Genomic DNA, 16,820 nt, shown 5'->3' with positions numbered 1-16,820 from the left:
GCTTTAAAAAGGCAGCGTGTGCATATAGAAAATGACAACACGAGAGAAACGTGGCCTCAAGCCATTCATCCAAAGAGCCCCTATGGCCTCCCCTTAAAATGTTTAGAATTGCCTATATTAAAACAGTGCTACATTCACTTACAAGTGCCCCAACTTACCGGTTTTAAGACTTATGAGCCATAGCTTGGTTGTTGTTGTTGTTTGTTTGTTTTTTGCTTTGTGTTGCATGCCAAAAGTGAGTTTCAGATTCAGCACCAATCGAGTGAAGTAGCAAAACATTTTTAAATAAAATGGAGCAATTAATGTACCAATGCCCTCACATGTGGACAAGGAGAGCAACAGTTTGCCCATGCACTTTCATCCGTTTACTGAATGGGACAAGCAGTCAAAAACAGAAATACTAAATGAGAACAAATTAAAACAGCTGCTGTAAGGCAAAACTCACGCCCACATGGTCACACTGAACGAAGCGACTCCATCACTCACTAGGTCACGCCTCTTCAAGGAACACATCCAGAAAACAAATTCTCCAGTACGTACAATAATTATACTTTATAAAACCAGTTCTTTTTTTTTTATTCCCACAATCTCGTATTATGTTTTAGTATGATTTTATACAATGTAGTGCTATTTTTCTTTATTAAAAACACAAACATTGCAGGTTTTCTGGTGGGCTGGAAGAGATTGAAGGACCATTAAACTGACCCAAAAAAATATCTTGTAAATTTGACACACCACAGAGAAGAGTATTGTTAATAATATGGACAAATTTGAATGAATGAATAAAAAATAAAAAAATCCCAACGAAAAAGTACAAAATGTAATTTTTCAAGTTGTAGGCATAGTTTGATGCTAACTGCACACTGTCGTGGTAGAACTGGGCCAAGTTATTATGAATCAGGACATGGCAATGAATGAATGCATTTCCACGCTTTCTATATCTATTTCATTGTATTCCAAACTTATTTCCCCTTGCATTTTTTAGGAAAGTAGACAGCCTTATTCTAGATTTTATTTGGAAGAAGAAACCTCCTTGGCTAAGCGTTCATGCTTCAGAGGCCCAAGCTTTTGAGTGGAATGGCCTTACCCAACTTCCTATATTAAAACTGGGCAACTAACATGAGGAATTTGAATTATTGGGATCGAGATGAGGATGTTGAGGTACCTCCATCGTGATTAGTTATGGAAGCAAACTCTACTTGTCGGGTGTCTTAGAAGGCTTTATTGTATTCACCTCTCCAATTGGCTACTAAACTACATAAAAAATGCAGTAGTGACCTTCTGTCTTAAAATCTGGGTACAATTTAGACAGCATTTTGGCCTGCAATCATTCTCTGTTGGAGCACCACTGGCATCAAATCACATTTTCACTCCTACCTTATTGGACACTGTATTTGGGCTGAGCTGAGTATAAAACATTCAGAGACTTGTATGTTGTCTATATTTGCTTCTTTTCAACAACTAGTGAATAAATTATCAATTTCTAAAGGACAATTTTTTTAGGTACGGTCTGGCTCGACACTTTGCCCGCAGCTCACTTTCAGGATTTCCTGCTCTTGCAAGTCCCAAAGATATTGAGGGCTTTCTGAAGCCTCTTCCTTCAGTGATGGACCCTGATAGGGTTTACCTGCCACAGGCGTTTTTTGGAGACATGCATCCGCACGCCTTGTCCGGGACGACTGGAACATCCTGCACCTATCCAACAAACCACTTTGCCAATAATTGCCAAAAATCTCTTTAAAAAGATCAAAAGCTGACCAAGACACTTGCAAGGCAATGCCAGGGATGCAGACCCTGGCTGACAACACGGCGCCCACAGATCATGTGACATGGATTTAACCAATGAGTGAGGAGTGCTGTGAATTCAAAGACAGACTGTTTTCTATGGCTTTGAGATAGAGCATAGTCCATGTTTTGTGATTCAAGGTAGTGGGCTGTGACTTACACATGTATAAAAGAGAACCTCAGAGAAGTACTCTTTGAACAACCACTGTGTAAGCTGCTTTTGTGTATGGTTGTCATCCCTTCTTGGAAAAATATTACACCATCTTTAAGCTTATTCAGGTCTCCTAGATCTTAATCCTAACAACAAGCAAAAAAAAAATTAATACCAAGGTGAATTCATGACAAGGCGGGAGGGTTCACAGTGTACATACTTTAAAAGTCAGTGTGTGCATATAGAAAATGACAGGGAGGAAAAGTGGCTGGCCTCAAGCCATTTTTTCATAGAGTGGCCTGTGGGCTATATTGGTGGTGGGCAGCGGCTTTGGCAGAGTGGCAGGGACTTGGATCCACAACAGGCCTGTTTCCACGGCAACCATCTGAAGGATTGATTCCACTCACACCGGCCGGCCGCTTCATGCTTTAATGTAAAGAGACAACATGCCTGAATTCATTTGCAAGAAAGTGAAAAAAAGTCAACTCCCGAACAATTAATTCAAAACAAGAGGAATAGCAAATCAATTTTCTTTTTTTCTTTTTACGCAGCTCTACTCCTGTACCGCCACCAAATCGTAATTCTAGTATTGTGGGTTTTTTCAGAACTTTCAAGCCATTTCAAATGACCTCACTGCGCGGCAAGGAAAATCTCGAACAAATGAGAAAGAAAATCCCATTTCACAGCAGCCAGGAAGTGAGCAGGCAGAGAGAGAATCTTCTCAGAGAGAAATTGGAGCTTCGAATAAAAAGCCGCTCACCCCAACATATCCCTCCTTAAAAAAAATAAGAAACAGAGTAGCAGACAGATTTAACGCTAAATCATCCCCACTGTACGACTGCGAAAGCTTACCTTGCAGTGACAACTTGAAGGGAGGATGGTGGGCTCTTGCCGGCTTATTAGCGCTGGTAAATATCACTTTGCTTGTACCTTTAAAACTTGCACCTGTGACTCAGACTGAAAAATCTTTCATAACACTAGATCTATGGCCAACAAGGGGGAACAAAAACTCATTTCTGTCATCTTTTCATGTTGCATTCAAAGGATTGTACAACAGGTAAAAAGGCTGGATTTACACTGCAGGTCGAAGTGCCCAATTCTGATTTATTGCCTTTCCTGATTTTTTTGACTTTATACCAGCATGTGCTTTTGTATAAAAACATGGGAACTCTGTCATGGGATGCATAAAACAATAAACTAAACAAAAACAAACTAAACAAAAAAACAGGAATAGCATCACTTAATAAGAAAAAAAAACATGGGAATTGTGCCATTTGGGAGCAAAACACATTGCAATTGTGAAGCCTGGAAATCCCCCCAAAAATGTGTCACTTGGGAGGAAAAATCATCAGAATTGTAACGTTTGGGAGCAAAATAAAATTTATTTTGTCAATTGGTTGGAACAAACATCAGAATCGGGTCACTTCATAGCCAAAAACATTGGAATGCCACTGCTTATAAGCAAAATATATCCCAATTGTGCCACTTGAGCGCTACATGCATCAAAATTTGGTCACCTGGGAACAAAAACAGAGTTGCGTCACATAGGAGAAAAACATTTTAAATAAAAAATAAAAATGATTTATGGCACTTGGGAGCAAAAAATACAATTATGTTGCCTTGACGGAAAAAAACAGAATTCTGTCATTTGGGTTAAAAAAAAAAAAAAAAAAAACATTGGAATTGTGCAGCTTGGGGGTGAAAAACTAAATTTGTCACTGAATGGTGACAAATGTAAAATTCAGAATAACGTCACTTGTGACATAAACGTACCCGTTGAGCACAAATGTTGCTAATTCCGCAGGGCTTCTGAATACTCTCAGCTGCCTGAGGTCCCTTTGTTTTACTTCGGTTTGCTAGTCTTGCCCAGTTATTAGCAAACGAGGGATGGACATTTTTTTTCCCAGAGGTGAATATTCCAAAACAGTCAGCAAAACTCCTGAAGCCCAAGCTAACACATCAGTGCGAGACTGTGGGGGTATGTGGGTGAGTGTGCACGCGAGTGCATGGCAAATGATTGACACCTTCTCAGTCATTCCTTCTATTTCTTATGCTGTTCTTCCTCAGGCACGGTGGTTTACAAAAAAATAACAATAATAATAAATAAATAAATAAATAAATAAGGCAAACCCTCTTTAAGATTAAAAAAAATACAGTAAATTGGAATTACAGCACTTGGGAGGAAAACAACCATCAGAAATAAATATCAGAATTGGGCCACCTGGCAGAAAATAACATCGGAATTGTGTCACTAGGTAGAACAAAAAACATGTGAATTGGGCCTCCGGAGAGAAATAAATATCAGAAATGTGTCGCCTAGAAACAAAACACATTGGAACCGCGCTGCTTGGAGGCAAAAAAAATAAAAACCTCTGATTTGTCTCACTTGCGCCATGTAGTATAAATCCAGCCTAAGATTCTGATATATGCATCTGTTTGACGTTACTGTGATTCTCTCTGACATCAAGCTGCAGGAGACAAACATTTTTATTTGCCGACCACACAGCCGGTCTCTATTTCGGATTCCGTTTGCCGTCGAGCGCACCCCCCCCCCCCAAAAAAAAAGAAAAACACTTCCCACAACTATAACGGGCTCCAATCTGCTCTCACTTCGCATCTCCCAGCGCGCCCGAAATCAGCGAGGGGTTCTGCTTGCGTGAAATGTGAGCGATGTAGTGTATACATTTGCAAGCGCTAATGCTAGGCTGTGCAGGCTGTCAGGCCAGCACCATACAGATGGTTCTGTGAGAGGCAGAAGATCAGAGAAACGCTTGCTCCCTCCCACCCTGTTGTCCGTTGGGCAAGCGCTATTTCACACAGGAGGCACCATCAGAGCTCTGCGTGGCACTGAGGAGCTACACAGTACATAATATCAGATCAATCTTATTCCAAACGCTATAATCATATGCCTACAGAACACTAAGTGGAAGAACACAAAGCTCTATAGAAAGGACTTCAAAGAATGCTTTTGGATGGCTGGCACTGGCTACAAAAAACACACACGCTAGTGTTAGCTTACCCTGTTGCTGTGCCGTAACTCTGGACGATGCGGTATTGCACTCAACCGTCTCCACTTTGCTGCAACACTCCGTTTTTCTCCCTGTTCTCAGTTTCCTCACCAAATAAAACCTGAAATGACACAGATAAAAACATGATAATGTTAGCTTGTTGTGTTAGTATGCCTGGACACTGGATGCTGCAGTGGTATATTCGACAGTCACTACCATCCATTTTCCTGCTTCCCTGGAATATAATCCGAAACAGCAAAAATAAATTTAGCCTGTTGCTGTGCCTTAACTCGGTTTTACAAAAATAAAAAACAGGTTAATCTTAGTTTAGCTTCTTGCTTTGCCTGGACACAGCTGCATTTATACTGCGCAGTTTGCAATTTGCTGCAGTGGTCTGTTTTCTTGCTGCCCTCAATGCCCTCTTAAATATAATTCATGACAACGAAAATAAACACACATGCTAACCTCATTTTAGCATGTTGCTGTGCCTGGATATGCTAGATGCTGCAATATCTCCACAGTCTCCACTTCACTGTGATCCTTTTTCATACTCCCCTCATCTTAGAGAAAATGTGTCTCCTTACCGAGAAGTAAATATACAGGACCGCTGAGCTCCTGTGATGTTGTTTGCTGTCATGTCTGATGCATTCAATGGCGTGTTTTCACAATATCTTGCACTAATATTTTGAAGTGGAAAACCGCATGCCCTGAGCTGATACTTCGTGAAAGAAGAGGATCATGGGTGAGCTGAAGCCTATCCCCAGCTGACTTTGAACGAGTGGTGGGTTACACCCTGGACTGGTCACTAGCTAATCGCAGACCACATATCGACTAACAAGCATTCACAAATCAAATGTTATTTTTATTATATGCCCCGGGGCGCTAAAAAAATTAACGGTGGGTCACAAATGGCCCCAGGGCCGTCGTTTGGACACCCTTAGGCTTAACAAAAATGAATAACAGAGTGACTGTATCGTCTTTGTTTGGAGGGATTTTTAGCCTGCTTTTCTTTTTCACACTTGGCTTGTTATGACACCTCATAGACGGCCCAGGTCAAAGAAAGTGCAGAAGAGCTTCACAGTACTGGCACAGTGAAGGAGGCACGCTTCAGACAAATGGATTTCACTTTCAAGCACAAATTCGGTCGCCATCGAGTGATGCTGCACAGCGGTGCCCTCTTACACTTGTGTCCGGCAGTTTCAAACGCAAGGACGTTTGCAGAGAACACCACCTGATGGAAAGCTGTTTACCCAGTGAGATTCCTATTGTTGAAATGGGATATGAGGTTTCTCGTTTTGTCTATATGTCAGACCTTTAACGGGACCGCTGGAGAAGGCAAACTCTACTGTGCCGAAAGAGCGAGCGAGAGAGAGAGAGCGAGCGTTTTCCACTTGACACTCCGCACACAGATTGCGGCACTGGCACAGCGCTGGCGTGGAGCTGCCGTGGCGCAGCGCGGCGGACACAGACTGTCCGCTGACCTGGACGCTCGCCGACCTACCCGACCTTGCTACTTTGTGCCAATGAGTAGTCCATCACCGCCGAGCTCCGAACACCAGCTAAAAATACATTCTTTCCCTGGGACGAGTGCTGAGAGTACATTAGCAGATAAACGGAAGGGGAGGGGGGGGGTAGGCTCGAAGGGGAAGGAAAAAAAGATTGAAATGAATGAGGAAATGACAATGGACGGAAGATACGGAGAGAGGTTTGGCAGTCGTCCATGAAAAAGACAGCTGGCAGCGTCATCCTTCACAAACCTGGCGGCGGCGCAATCGGCACAATGGAAGCAACCCTCAGGAGAGCTGGAGAGAAGAGGGGGTAGAGGAAGTGATGTGGGGGCAGGTTGGGTGATGGGGGGGTAGATAACAGAGGCTTGAAGGCCTCTTTATACTCCCGGGGTCGCGCGGCCAACAACGCCCGCATTGCATCACGTGACCGACGAATTGCCCCGTGCGGCCCATCTGCGTAGCTTGCCGCGTACACGTCAAAAATTGTTGTTACGCGTCGAACGCCGCGGAGTTCATCTCTCGTGATTGGCCCGTTTTAGTCACATGCTGTGATGACGTACTCAGCGTGCCCCTTGGTTCTACATACCATCTACGTCGCCGCCTTCTCGATCGATTTTGCAGCATAATTAAACCGATCATTTGGTCATCTAAGTCCATTTGTTCCAGCAAATGGTCGCCATTGTTGTTGCTTTGTTCCTTGTTACGGAAAGGAAAGGAAAAACAGCTACCGGAAATGGCCCAAAAAAATGCTGAGGAAACTCCACCCTGTGGTGTACTAGCCAATAACTGTCGCAGCGAGACCCCCGACTTGGAGGTGAACTGCAGTACATTTTCAAAACTGCGTGCGTGAGTTGCGCTCGAGTATAAAGGCAAACTACGGGTGGGACAGCCGCAGTGACGTCAGCGCTGTCACCGTCCGCGCGAGTATAAAGAAGCCTTTAGTCTCAAGACTCCCATGCTAATTAACAAGTTCCACAGACAAACAACCCCCGACCCCACAACCCCTCACCCATACCAGTGTTACTTGCAGCCTGGCTCCTAACACACAAGGCTGAGGGTGTCATGCTGGTTCTCCACTACTGGCCTTGGTTTAGTTTACCAGATAGAAGTCCAAATAGCACTGCAAGAAACTGTCAAAACCACGCAACATTGAATGCATCTATTGGAACAGAACGTAGACAGAGTGTTCAGACAGAGCAATAGCATAAATTTAGGTGAGTTTACTTTTGTCAAGTTGTGTATTTTTTATTTATTTTTTAAAGCTGCCATTTCCCAGTCGAAGTGAACTGTAAAAACAAACATAATAGATAAACAGTAAAACAAACACAATTACATGTGTATTTAACCAAACCACATAACTTTGTTTTACAAAAGTCCACACTAGTTTACTGCTAACATAATGAGAAATATCCACAGACTGGCTAACAAAACTAGCATCGACCGAATTAATGACATTTTCATTCATTTCAATGGGGAGATACGTGTGTGGTCACGGAACAAATTAAACTTGTAAGTCAAGGTACCAGTGTACGTGGTTTTGGCACTGCAGTGCAACAATGTCAGAGGATGGAATTAGGGCAATATGAGGGATGAGAGGGGATGAAAGATGATCGGAGGTCTGACGGCCTTGTCTGAAGGCGAGTCTGCTGCCCTGCCGGCCGACAGCTTGGTCAATCTGGCGCAAAGACGAAAGGGGAGATGAAGACGAATGAGAATGCGGGGGATGCTGATCACCAGCCAGCCATTCCACTCCGATGCTCGCCTCATCCGAAGCGCAAGAGACAAAGTAGAAGTGTCCAATGAAGCAGGACAGGTCCAGTCATAACAACGCAAACGCAGGCCTTGGTGATGTACCATTAGCGCCAGAATGCGATAAATCTAAAGGACCCAGCACGACGGTGCGCGAAGGCCGAAAAGCCACAACAGGCACAAAACAACCACGCGGGAAAGTCATCCCCGCGCCACACTCTCCAAGGTAAGACTAATCCATTTACGCTCAATCTAACTTCAACTGTTACACTAATGTAACAGTTGAATTAAGTGTGGTTTGATTGGTCATGCCTTAAGAGTCAGGCACAAAGATGACATAATAAAAAAACACCATGTTACCGTCTCGGGTGCTAAGAGGAATCAATAAAAGGAAGCGTCAGGCAAGCATACAAATGACTCGTACGAAACGATAACTTTTGAAACCAGGTCCCAGAATGAATACATTTTAAAAAGCTGCCCTTATGTTTCGGTGCGAACAACACGAAATTTCCCTGAGGCGGGAGTCCCAGTTCTCGCATGACCGTGCGCTAACACCACCAAGGACAATACTAACAATGGTGGATCACCGTGTCAGATGTTTTTTCAGGTGCCTGTGATCTGAGCTTTTGTTACGAAGCAGAAGTTCTATCTCATCGTTAGTCCAACAAATTTCTCCTTTCATGCTCGCATTCCCACTCTTGCTGTGAATATGTTAACATTGCACAGGCATCTTATTCACTGTTTTTGTGACTTTCTGCGGCAGCGTTACAGTGCCCCTTCAGGCCTCGCATACTGTATATACAGAACAGTGTTTCAGTGTCATTGTATGGACATCCACATTTATTCAAATTGATTGCGTGTGTAAGGGAAACTTTTTAAAAACGAAAAAGACATAGCTGGGCTCTGTTTCCTTGTGGACACAGCCTTTGTATAAGAGAATGCCAGAATGGCGTAAAGGTCCAACATTAGAGATACACTTCTCCTGAGCTGTTGCTTTCAAAGTAATTTCCAAAATGTGAAAAAGTGGTATGTTACAAATCAGATATGATAGATGTTGTCGAATGTCCTATTATGCAAACATAGGTTCTTTTACACACGGTGTAAACGCCAGCATTCTTCTGTCTTTTTCCCCCATTGCTGTTTTGTAAAAGCAGGGCCAAAATGGAATGAGGAATGAACTAAAATGTCCAGTATAAAATCTTGCCTGTGGCAGTAGCATCAGAGCCCAAACCAAGGAGGGGTGGCACCATTGTGTAAGGGAATGCCAGAAAGGCTGGACTGAAATTAATTGCTCAAAGGCAGTACGGTACACATTAGCTGATTGGATTCCGTTTTTGGCAATGGAAACCAATAAACTGGACGACGTATTTTACCAAAAGCAAAGAAGAGACTTTGGGGTATAATACTGTAGGGTTCAACGTTTAAGAACAGTGACAGGGTAAGCTAACAGTGTTTATTTGTCATTCAGATTTGATTCGAAAGGACTACCTGCAGCGAAGTGGACACCGCAGAGCCTTGATATGTTTCAAAGATGCAGTGAAGATGAATGTGCTCAACCTACGAGCAACCAATTTAGCAGGATTCCTGCGTGACAGAGGCTGGCAGTTTTAAATTGCTTTGAAGCACCAGGCACCCTATGTCCATGGCATTGATGTTTGCCAGCGAAACTTGGCACTGATGGCTCTGGGGATAGGCAGCGTCTGTTTTGAACAAGCCCGAAATTGGCTATTTCACTTTGTACGAGTCTGTTGAGGCGACATCAAGAAAGCCTGACACATGTTCTTAAATGGAACCAGTAGACAAGAGACTTTTACACTTCAGACCCTGGAGTATTAAAGCATTTAAAACAAAAGAATCATGTGAACCGAGGTTTATTGTGGGAGATACATTCCAGACCGACCCACGGTCTGGAATTTAGAGACCATATAAAAAATACAAAATAAATTTCAGACAAACTTCAAACACATTCAAACTGGTAAACGAAACTAAACACATTGTAAATATATCTAAACACACCAAAAAAATACATACATATATTCTTTTCCCCTTTTCGGATTTAGCGTACGGTCGATTTATTCAGGCTGTAATGGATAGCTACAGTATGTCTCCATCATTCCTGAAGTACAGTATATCCAGTACAGTATATTCATCTTCTATTGAATGTTCAGGATCTATGTTTTATTTATGTTTAGTTTGAGAGTAAACTTCAACTGGGAGAGGAAGCATAAAGGCCCTGTTTTTGAACAACTGCTACTTGTTGTAAATCTAGTGATCGTATCTCAAATTTTTACTCGCAAGTCAGAGGAAAATAAAAATTAAAAAAATAAATAAATAAATCAGCTCGAACAATAGTTCGTATCTCGAAAATCTCCAAAGTCGAGTCACTCATATCTCAAGGCACCACTGTATTGGGTTTATGCTGCACATTAACGACTATTTATCCTGTAAAAAATGTTATGTAAAAAACACAAAAAAAGAAAAACACTATAAACTGCAGATTCCACCATATGGCATGGATTTATGCAACAGACAAGTAAACAAAAAAAAAATTGCAATGTAGCAGTAGCTGAACCGTGAACCAACGGGGAAACACCGTACCAGATGCTAAAAAAAAGCAGTTTCACAATCATTTGGAATGCAGCTGCAAGACTTTTGCATCTCATAAAACCCTGCATTAACATGTACATGATCCAGATTGTTCGGCTTCTAGCAGACAAGGCTGGAATTTAGTCATTAGGATTTCCTCATTGTAAACTCTGATGCTCTATTAGACCGCATGGCTTAGCATCTCCACTCGGGGAAAACAGCTTCATTAGCATTAGCGCATGTAATAACCTCAACTGGGGATTTCCTAACCCAGATTTGAAAACGCACCCAACACCAGCATAGCAGCAACACATCTGCCAAAGTTGAGCATGTATATTGTATGAACCATTGGAGGAAACATTCATATGTATTCAGGTGGACGTATACGGCAAACATCTGCGATTTGCACCGGCTGGCTTCGAGGCGACTCGCAGCAAGTTCTGGGGAGCGAGCGCCATCGGACCTCACACACAAGACTCCTTCTACTCTGTGATCCAATTAATTTCATATCCGTATGTCACACGTCTCAACACCCCAGCATCACCACAGGAGACGAAACAGAAGTTTGGATGTGGGCGGGAGTGAGGAACGACGGGACAACTTACAAAAAAGAGGACGCAGGCTAATGGGTTGCCGAGGTTGGGGAATTTAAGAACGGGCGAAAGGAGTGCAACGCAGAGCATTAGCAATGTAAGAGGCGTGCCCGGGTCTGTCTGGGGAGATAGCGGGGCATAATGACACACTCAGCTGGGACTTGAAAGCGGACATTTCCTATGGCGATTGGGCCGACAAGCGCTTAGTCACACATTCCTGGGAGCAAAACAACAGGGGCCAGTTGGACACCGTTTCCTTTGATGGGCAAAAGAAGGCGCGTTGGAATTAGGGTAGCCGTTATTTGTTTTGGCTGCACTGTTGTGAGCCTCGGGGATAATGCTTCGGCAATGTAGTTTTAAGGTTAGTAAGAACCTAATACAGTAGAGCACAACAATGTAACAGCCATCCATTTTCTATAGTGCTTATCCTATTAAACGTATCCAAGCTGACTTCAGACAAAAGGCAAACTCCACACTGGTCACCAGTCAATTACAGGGAAATATGGAGACATAACGTGCACCTTTTTTTTTTTGTTGTCCTTTAAGAGGTACAACTAATTAAATGTTATATTAATATTGATTGTATGTACAGTGGTACCTCAACCTCCGAGTGACTTGACTCAAGTGTTTTGAGAAACAGTGCTTGCTTCAAGCTGCTTGCTGCCACTCCCAGTTGAGGTTTGTTGTACAACTAAACATAAAAACAAAGAGTTACACATTGTGTCTTTAACCGAACACCTCGTAACTTTGTCTGATGAAAGTCTGCTAGCGTAATGATAACACAATAAAAAACGCCATAGACGGGCTAAAGAAATAAGCAATTTTGTGATGTTACAACCCTTTCAGCAAGAGATATTTGAACACAAACATATGTAGACAGACAATATAACAATACTCACAGGCATGTATTCTTTATTACCTGCAAAAAAACCAACTCATTTTAATGCTGCTTACTGCGCAGTTATGACGGCCTTCTTTGTGTATATACTTGTATTATACAGTCCAGTGGTGGCCAAGGCGTGCACACCAGAAGGAGCCACAAAACGAATACATAAATTCATGATGCAAAAATGTTTTCTTTACTTTCTGTTAAATTATGTTGTTATTGTACGTTTTTAAAAAGTACAACACCGGAGAGGGCTATTTTTCTTATTAAAAACATGTTTAAAAAAATTGTGGGTGTTTTATGGGGGCTGGAAATGATGAATGGCATTTCCATCCATATCAGTGGGGAGAGAAGATTTTAGATACATGTGTTTTGAGTTGCAAGCATGTTCACAGAACGGATTAAACATGAAGTCAAGGCACCGCAATATTAAAAATAAAATACTCAGGAAAGCATTTCACACAGATACATTTTTATAAGACTTATTTAAACAAATTCTTTATAAAAAAAAACTATTTAAAACATTTTTAAAAAACGGTATTCTTCTCTAGTTAAGACTGATTTAGTAGCACCTCTACTGGTTGCAGCCAAGTGCTGCACTGCATTTTGTATTAAAAAAGATGCGATCATTAAAAATCAATTAGTTTTATTATTGTCATCATTTAATTTTAATTGATCTATGCCAATTCCCAGCCTTGAAGCAAAACTACTTTTTCTTTTTGTATTAAAGGATTTTAAATTGTTGAAAAAAATATATACTTTCTCATATATTTAATAATTTATAATTCTGAAATAATATATACAAAAGTAAAAATATATACGAATACTACACTATACTAGTTGGATTTGTAGTTCTGTTAAGCAGTTTATATAGTTACTTATTCCATATTCATTACATGTAACAGCAGTCCAGTCGCTATGAAATCGTATCTTCAATATACTGTGCTGGTTCCAGGGATGCAATGGTGCTATTCCGGTACAGATTACCCGGACTCATTATTAATTAGAGCGGCGCTTCATATCAAGCTAAATAATAAGTATAATTGTCACGAAAGAGAGTTCCATGTTCGCCATTTCAAGGAATGTAAATTAACCACTTTGCTCATTTTCTTTCATTGACACGATGTAGGCTAATCTCCCCATTCAGCGTGTTTGCCGAGGATGTCCAAGTGTTGCCGTGCCTTTGAATGAGCCACTCTGCATAGACTTGTGCAACTACAAATGTTCTATTCAACTCTTTTTCCACGAGACGAGAGTCTCTTCCCTGTTCCCTATATGAAGTCACATTTCCACTACACATGCTGTAGAATGGGTCGAAAGGGCGTTGTTCTTATTATTATTGCATGGTCATAGACTCGTAGACAGAGAAAGTTGTTGTCTGCCATCGATGCTTCTTTTGATGCGTGTAATATTTTTAGTAGCGATGTAACCATTAATTCATTATATCGATGTATCGATTTATATTCCCACAAGCCAACAGGCTCGATCTGTGCTCAGCAAGTTAGCCTTACGGACGTAAATATATCGATTTAAATTGTTTTAAAAGGTAAGCAATCGCTTGTATAGATACTGGGAAATAATGCACTGTATTTAAGCACGGCACGCTTTAATTGGAGGTGTGTATGGTTTGCATTTCTAAGAAAAACGATTGTAATTCCTTCTAGCACCGTCAAGCCTTTCTTCTTCCTCTCTTCTTCGTTTCCATTTCGACACCCCACATCTAGACACTCCTTTCCGTAGTGCCCCTAGTGGTTGGACGAGAAACCACAGTAAATGTGTGTGTTGTTTTTTTAACCAATTTCTTTTATTTATTTTTTTAAAGTTTAAGACGTCCGTCTGTCTGGTGGACTATCATTAAGGATGTGTGGGTGTGACCTGTGGCAAATTGCCGTGCACTTTTAAGCCTTTCAAGCTGGTTAGCTTAGCTTGCTAGCCACTAACAACGATAGCACAGTACCCTGGAGGGGAACTCATGCGAACAAGAGAACCAGCGACAATGTGAACTACTGGACGCTGTTTCAGGCTCACGTTTGTGCTACAAAGTCCAGGTTCGTTCATTTATTTAGCTCGCTATGTGTTATTAACACTTCCTCTCAAAACTGTGAGTCGTGTTACACACAGACACACAGTCTACAACAGCTTTGGCCGTGATCAGCCTATGAAGTTGCACTAAGTAAATTCGGGCATGACTACTGATGTTAATCATTGTTTGGCGGCACTCGCCTTGGGGTATCATCTAGTCAATTCGAATGGTAATCTTTGAAAAAAGGATGGAAGGCCAGGCTGCCTAAATGTGGCATGTTACGCAAACAAATACCAGGCAGCAGAGTCCGTAGCCGTCTGACCCCACCTCTTATCAGATCCCGCACTGGTGTTATGAAAGCCAGCGCGTGCGCCCAGGGGGGCACGTGCATGATTCTGTGTCTTGTGTGCAGCGGAGGGGGGGGGGGAACGAAACAAAACAGCAAATCACCACACGTCGCGAACAAAAGCACACATCTGGTTCCATTCAGGATGCCTGGAATTCTTTGCCTGCTTGGTTCAGATTACTTGCCCTGGCCCCCATGCTGTCTGTCTGTGCAGGAGAGTAGATAAACTCTCGCTGCTCTGCACAATGCCTCGACTATTCTACGAGCAAGAGTGGAGGCAGGAGGGAGGAAGGAGGTAAAAAGAAAGGGAACAACCTTCCCACCTTCTAAAAGTTATTGAAAAAGCTTAGCATGCAGACCGCACTGTCAAAACCATCCAAAAGTGACTTTCACATGCATGCCAGGCCATTAGATGGCGATGTACAGTAAACCCTTCATCTGCTAGATTAAACCATTCAAATATGAGATAAAAACAACACAGTTGTGCATGACTTTGAGTTTAAATGAGTTACAGTACAGTGCTTGACAAATGTCTTTTACCACTGCCACTAGATTGTCTCAGAGATTGGATTATTATTATTTTTTTTTTTTTTTAATGAGACAGGTAACTGAAGCATATCCCAGCTTTATTCAGGCAAGAGGGAGAGTACATCCTGAATTGGTTGCCTAAAAAAAAAGAAATCACCAGGGTACATAGATAAACAAGCATTTACACTCACAATCACACCTATGGACAATTTAGAGTTTACTTAAGGCAGACCGAACAAAACTAGTAAGACAAGTCAAGGACACACACAAACATAACCCACATGAGTTCTCCCTTCCCATTAAAAAAAAATATTATGCCGATCTTTAGATGTGATCTAAACAAACTGTCGTTGCGCCTATTGTCATATTACAACCCCAATTCCAATGAAGTTGGGACGTTGTGTTAAACATGAATAAAACCGAATACAATGATTTGCAAATCATGTTCAACCTATATTTTATTGAATACACTACAAAGGCAAGTTTAACGTTTAATGTTCAAACTGATAACCTTTATTGTTTTTAGCATATAATCATTAACTTTGAATTTTATGGCTGCAACACGTTCCAAAAAAGCTGGGACAGGTGGCAAAAAAGTTGAGGAATGCTCATCAAACACCTGTTTGGAACATCCCACAGGTGAACAGGCTAATTGGGAACAGGTGGGTGCCATGATTGGGTATAATAGGAGCTTCCCTGAATTTCTCAGTCATTCACAAGCAAAGATGGGGCGAGGTTCACCTCTTTATGAACAAGTGCGTGAGAAAATAGTCGAACAGTTTAAGGACAATGTGCCTCAACGTAAAATAGCAAGGAATTTAGGGATTTCCTCATCTGCGGTCCATAATATCATCAAAAGGTTCAGAGAATCTGGAGAAATCACTGCATGTAAGCGGCAAGGCCGAAAACCAACATTGAATGCCCGTGACTTTCGATCCCTCAGGCGGCACTGCATCAAAAAACGACATCAATGTGTAAAAGATATCACCACATGGGCTCAGGAACACTTCAGAAAACCAATGTCAGTAAATACAGTTCAGCGCTACATCCATTAGTGCAACTTAAAACTCTACTATGCGAAGCAAAAGCCATTTATCAACAACACCCAGAAACGCCGCCGGCTTCTCTGAGCCGGGCTCATCTAAGATGGACTGATGCAAAGTGGAAAAGTGTTCTGTGGTCCGACGAGTCCACATTTCAAATTGTTTTTGGAAATTGTGGACGTCGTGTCCTCCGGTCCAATGAGGAAAAGAACCATCCGGACTGTTATGGACGCAAAGTTCAAAAGCCAGCATCTGTGATGGTATGGGGCTGTGTTAGTGCCAATGGCATGGGTAACTTACACATCTGTGAAGGCACCATTAATGCTGAAAGGTACATACAGGTTTTGGAGAAACATATGCTGCCATCCTAGCGACGTCTTTTTCATGGACGCCCCTGCTTATTTCTGCAAGACAATGGCAAACCACATTCTGCACGTGTTACAACAGCGTGGCTTCGTAGTGAAAGAGTGTGGCTACTTGACTGGCCTGCCTGCAGTCTAGACCTGTCTCCCATTGAAAACGTGTGGCGCATTATGAAGCGTAAAATAGGACAACGGAGACCCCGAACTGTTGAACAGCTGAAGCTGTACATCAAGCAAGAATGGGAAAGAATT

At 42.0% G+C, this 16,820-nt stretch overlaps 1 protein-coding gene across 3 annotated transcripts in view; it reads right to left on the bottom strand.

Moving 5' to 3' along the window:
• plxnb2b (plexin b2b) overlaps nt 1–16,820 on the bottom strand; it is a 218,619-nt gene that overhangs the window by 127,913 nt on the left and 73,886 nt on the right. For all 3 annotated transcript variants that reach the window (XM_061773678.1, XM_061773676.1, XM_061773677.1), the window contains one exon: nt 4,956–5,065. The gene's annotated coding sequence lies outside the window, so the exon portion shown is untranslated. The remainder of the gene's footprint in view (nt 1–4,955; nt 5,066–16,820) is intronic.

This window comes from Phyllopteryx taeniolatus, chromosome 5 (genome assembly GCF_024500385.1).
Source record: "Phyllopteryx taeniolatus isolate TA_2022b chromosome 5, UOR_Ptae_1.2, whole genome shotgun sequence".
In the NCBI taxonomy this organism is placed as follows: domain Eukaryota; kingdom Metazoa; phylum Chordata; class Actinopteri; order Syngnathiformes; family Syngnathidae; genus Phyllopteryx; species Phyllopteryx taeniolatus.
The sequence above is the reverse complement of the archived record's forward strand: the minus strand, read 5'-3'. Positions and strand labels throughout refer to the sequence as shown.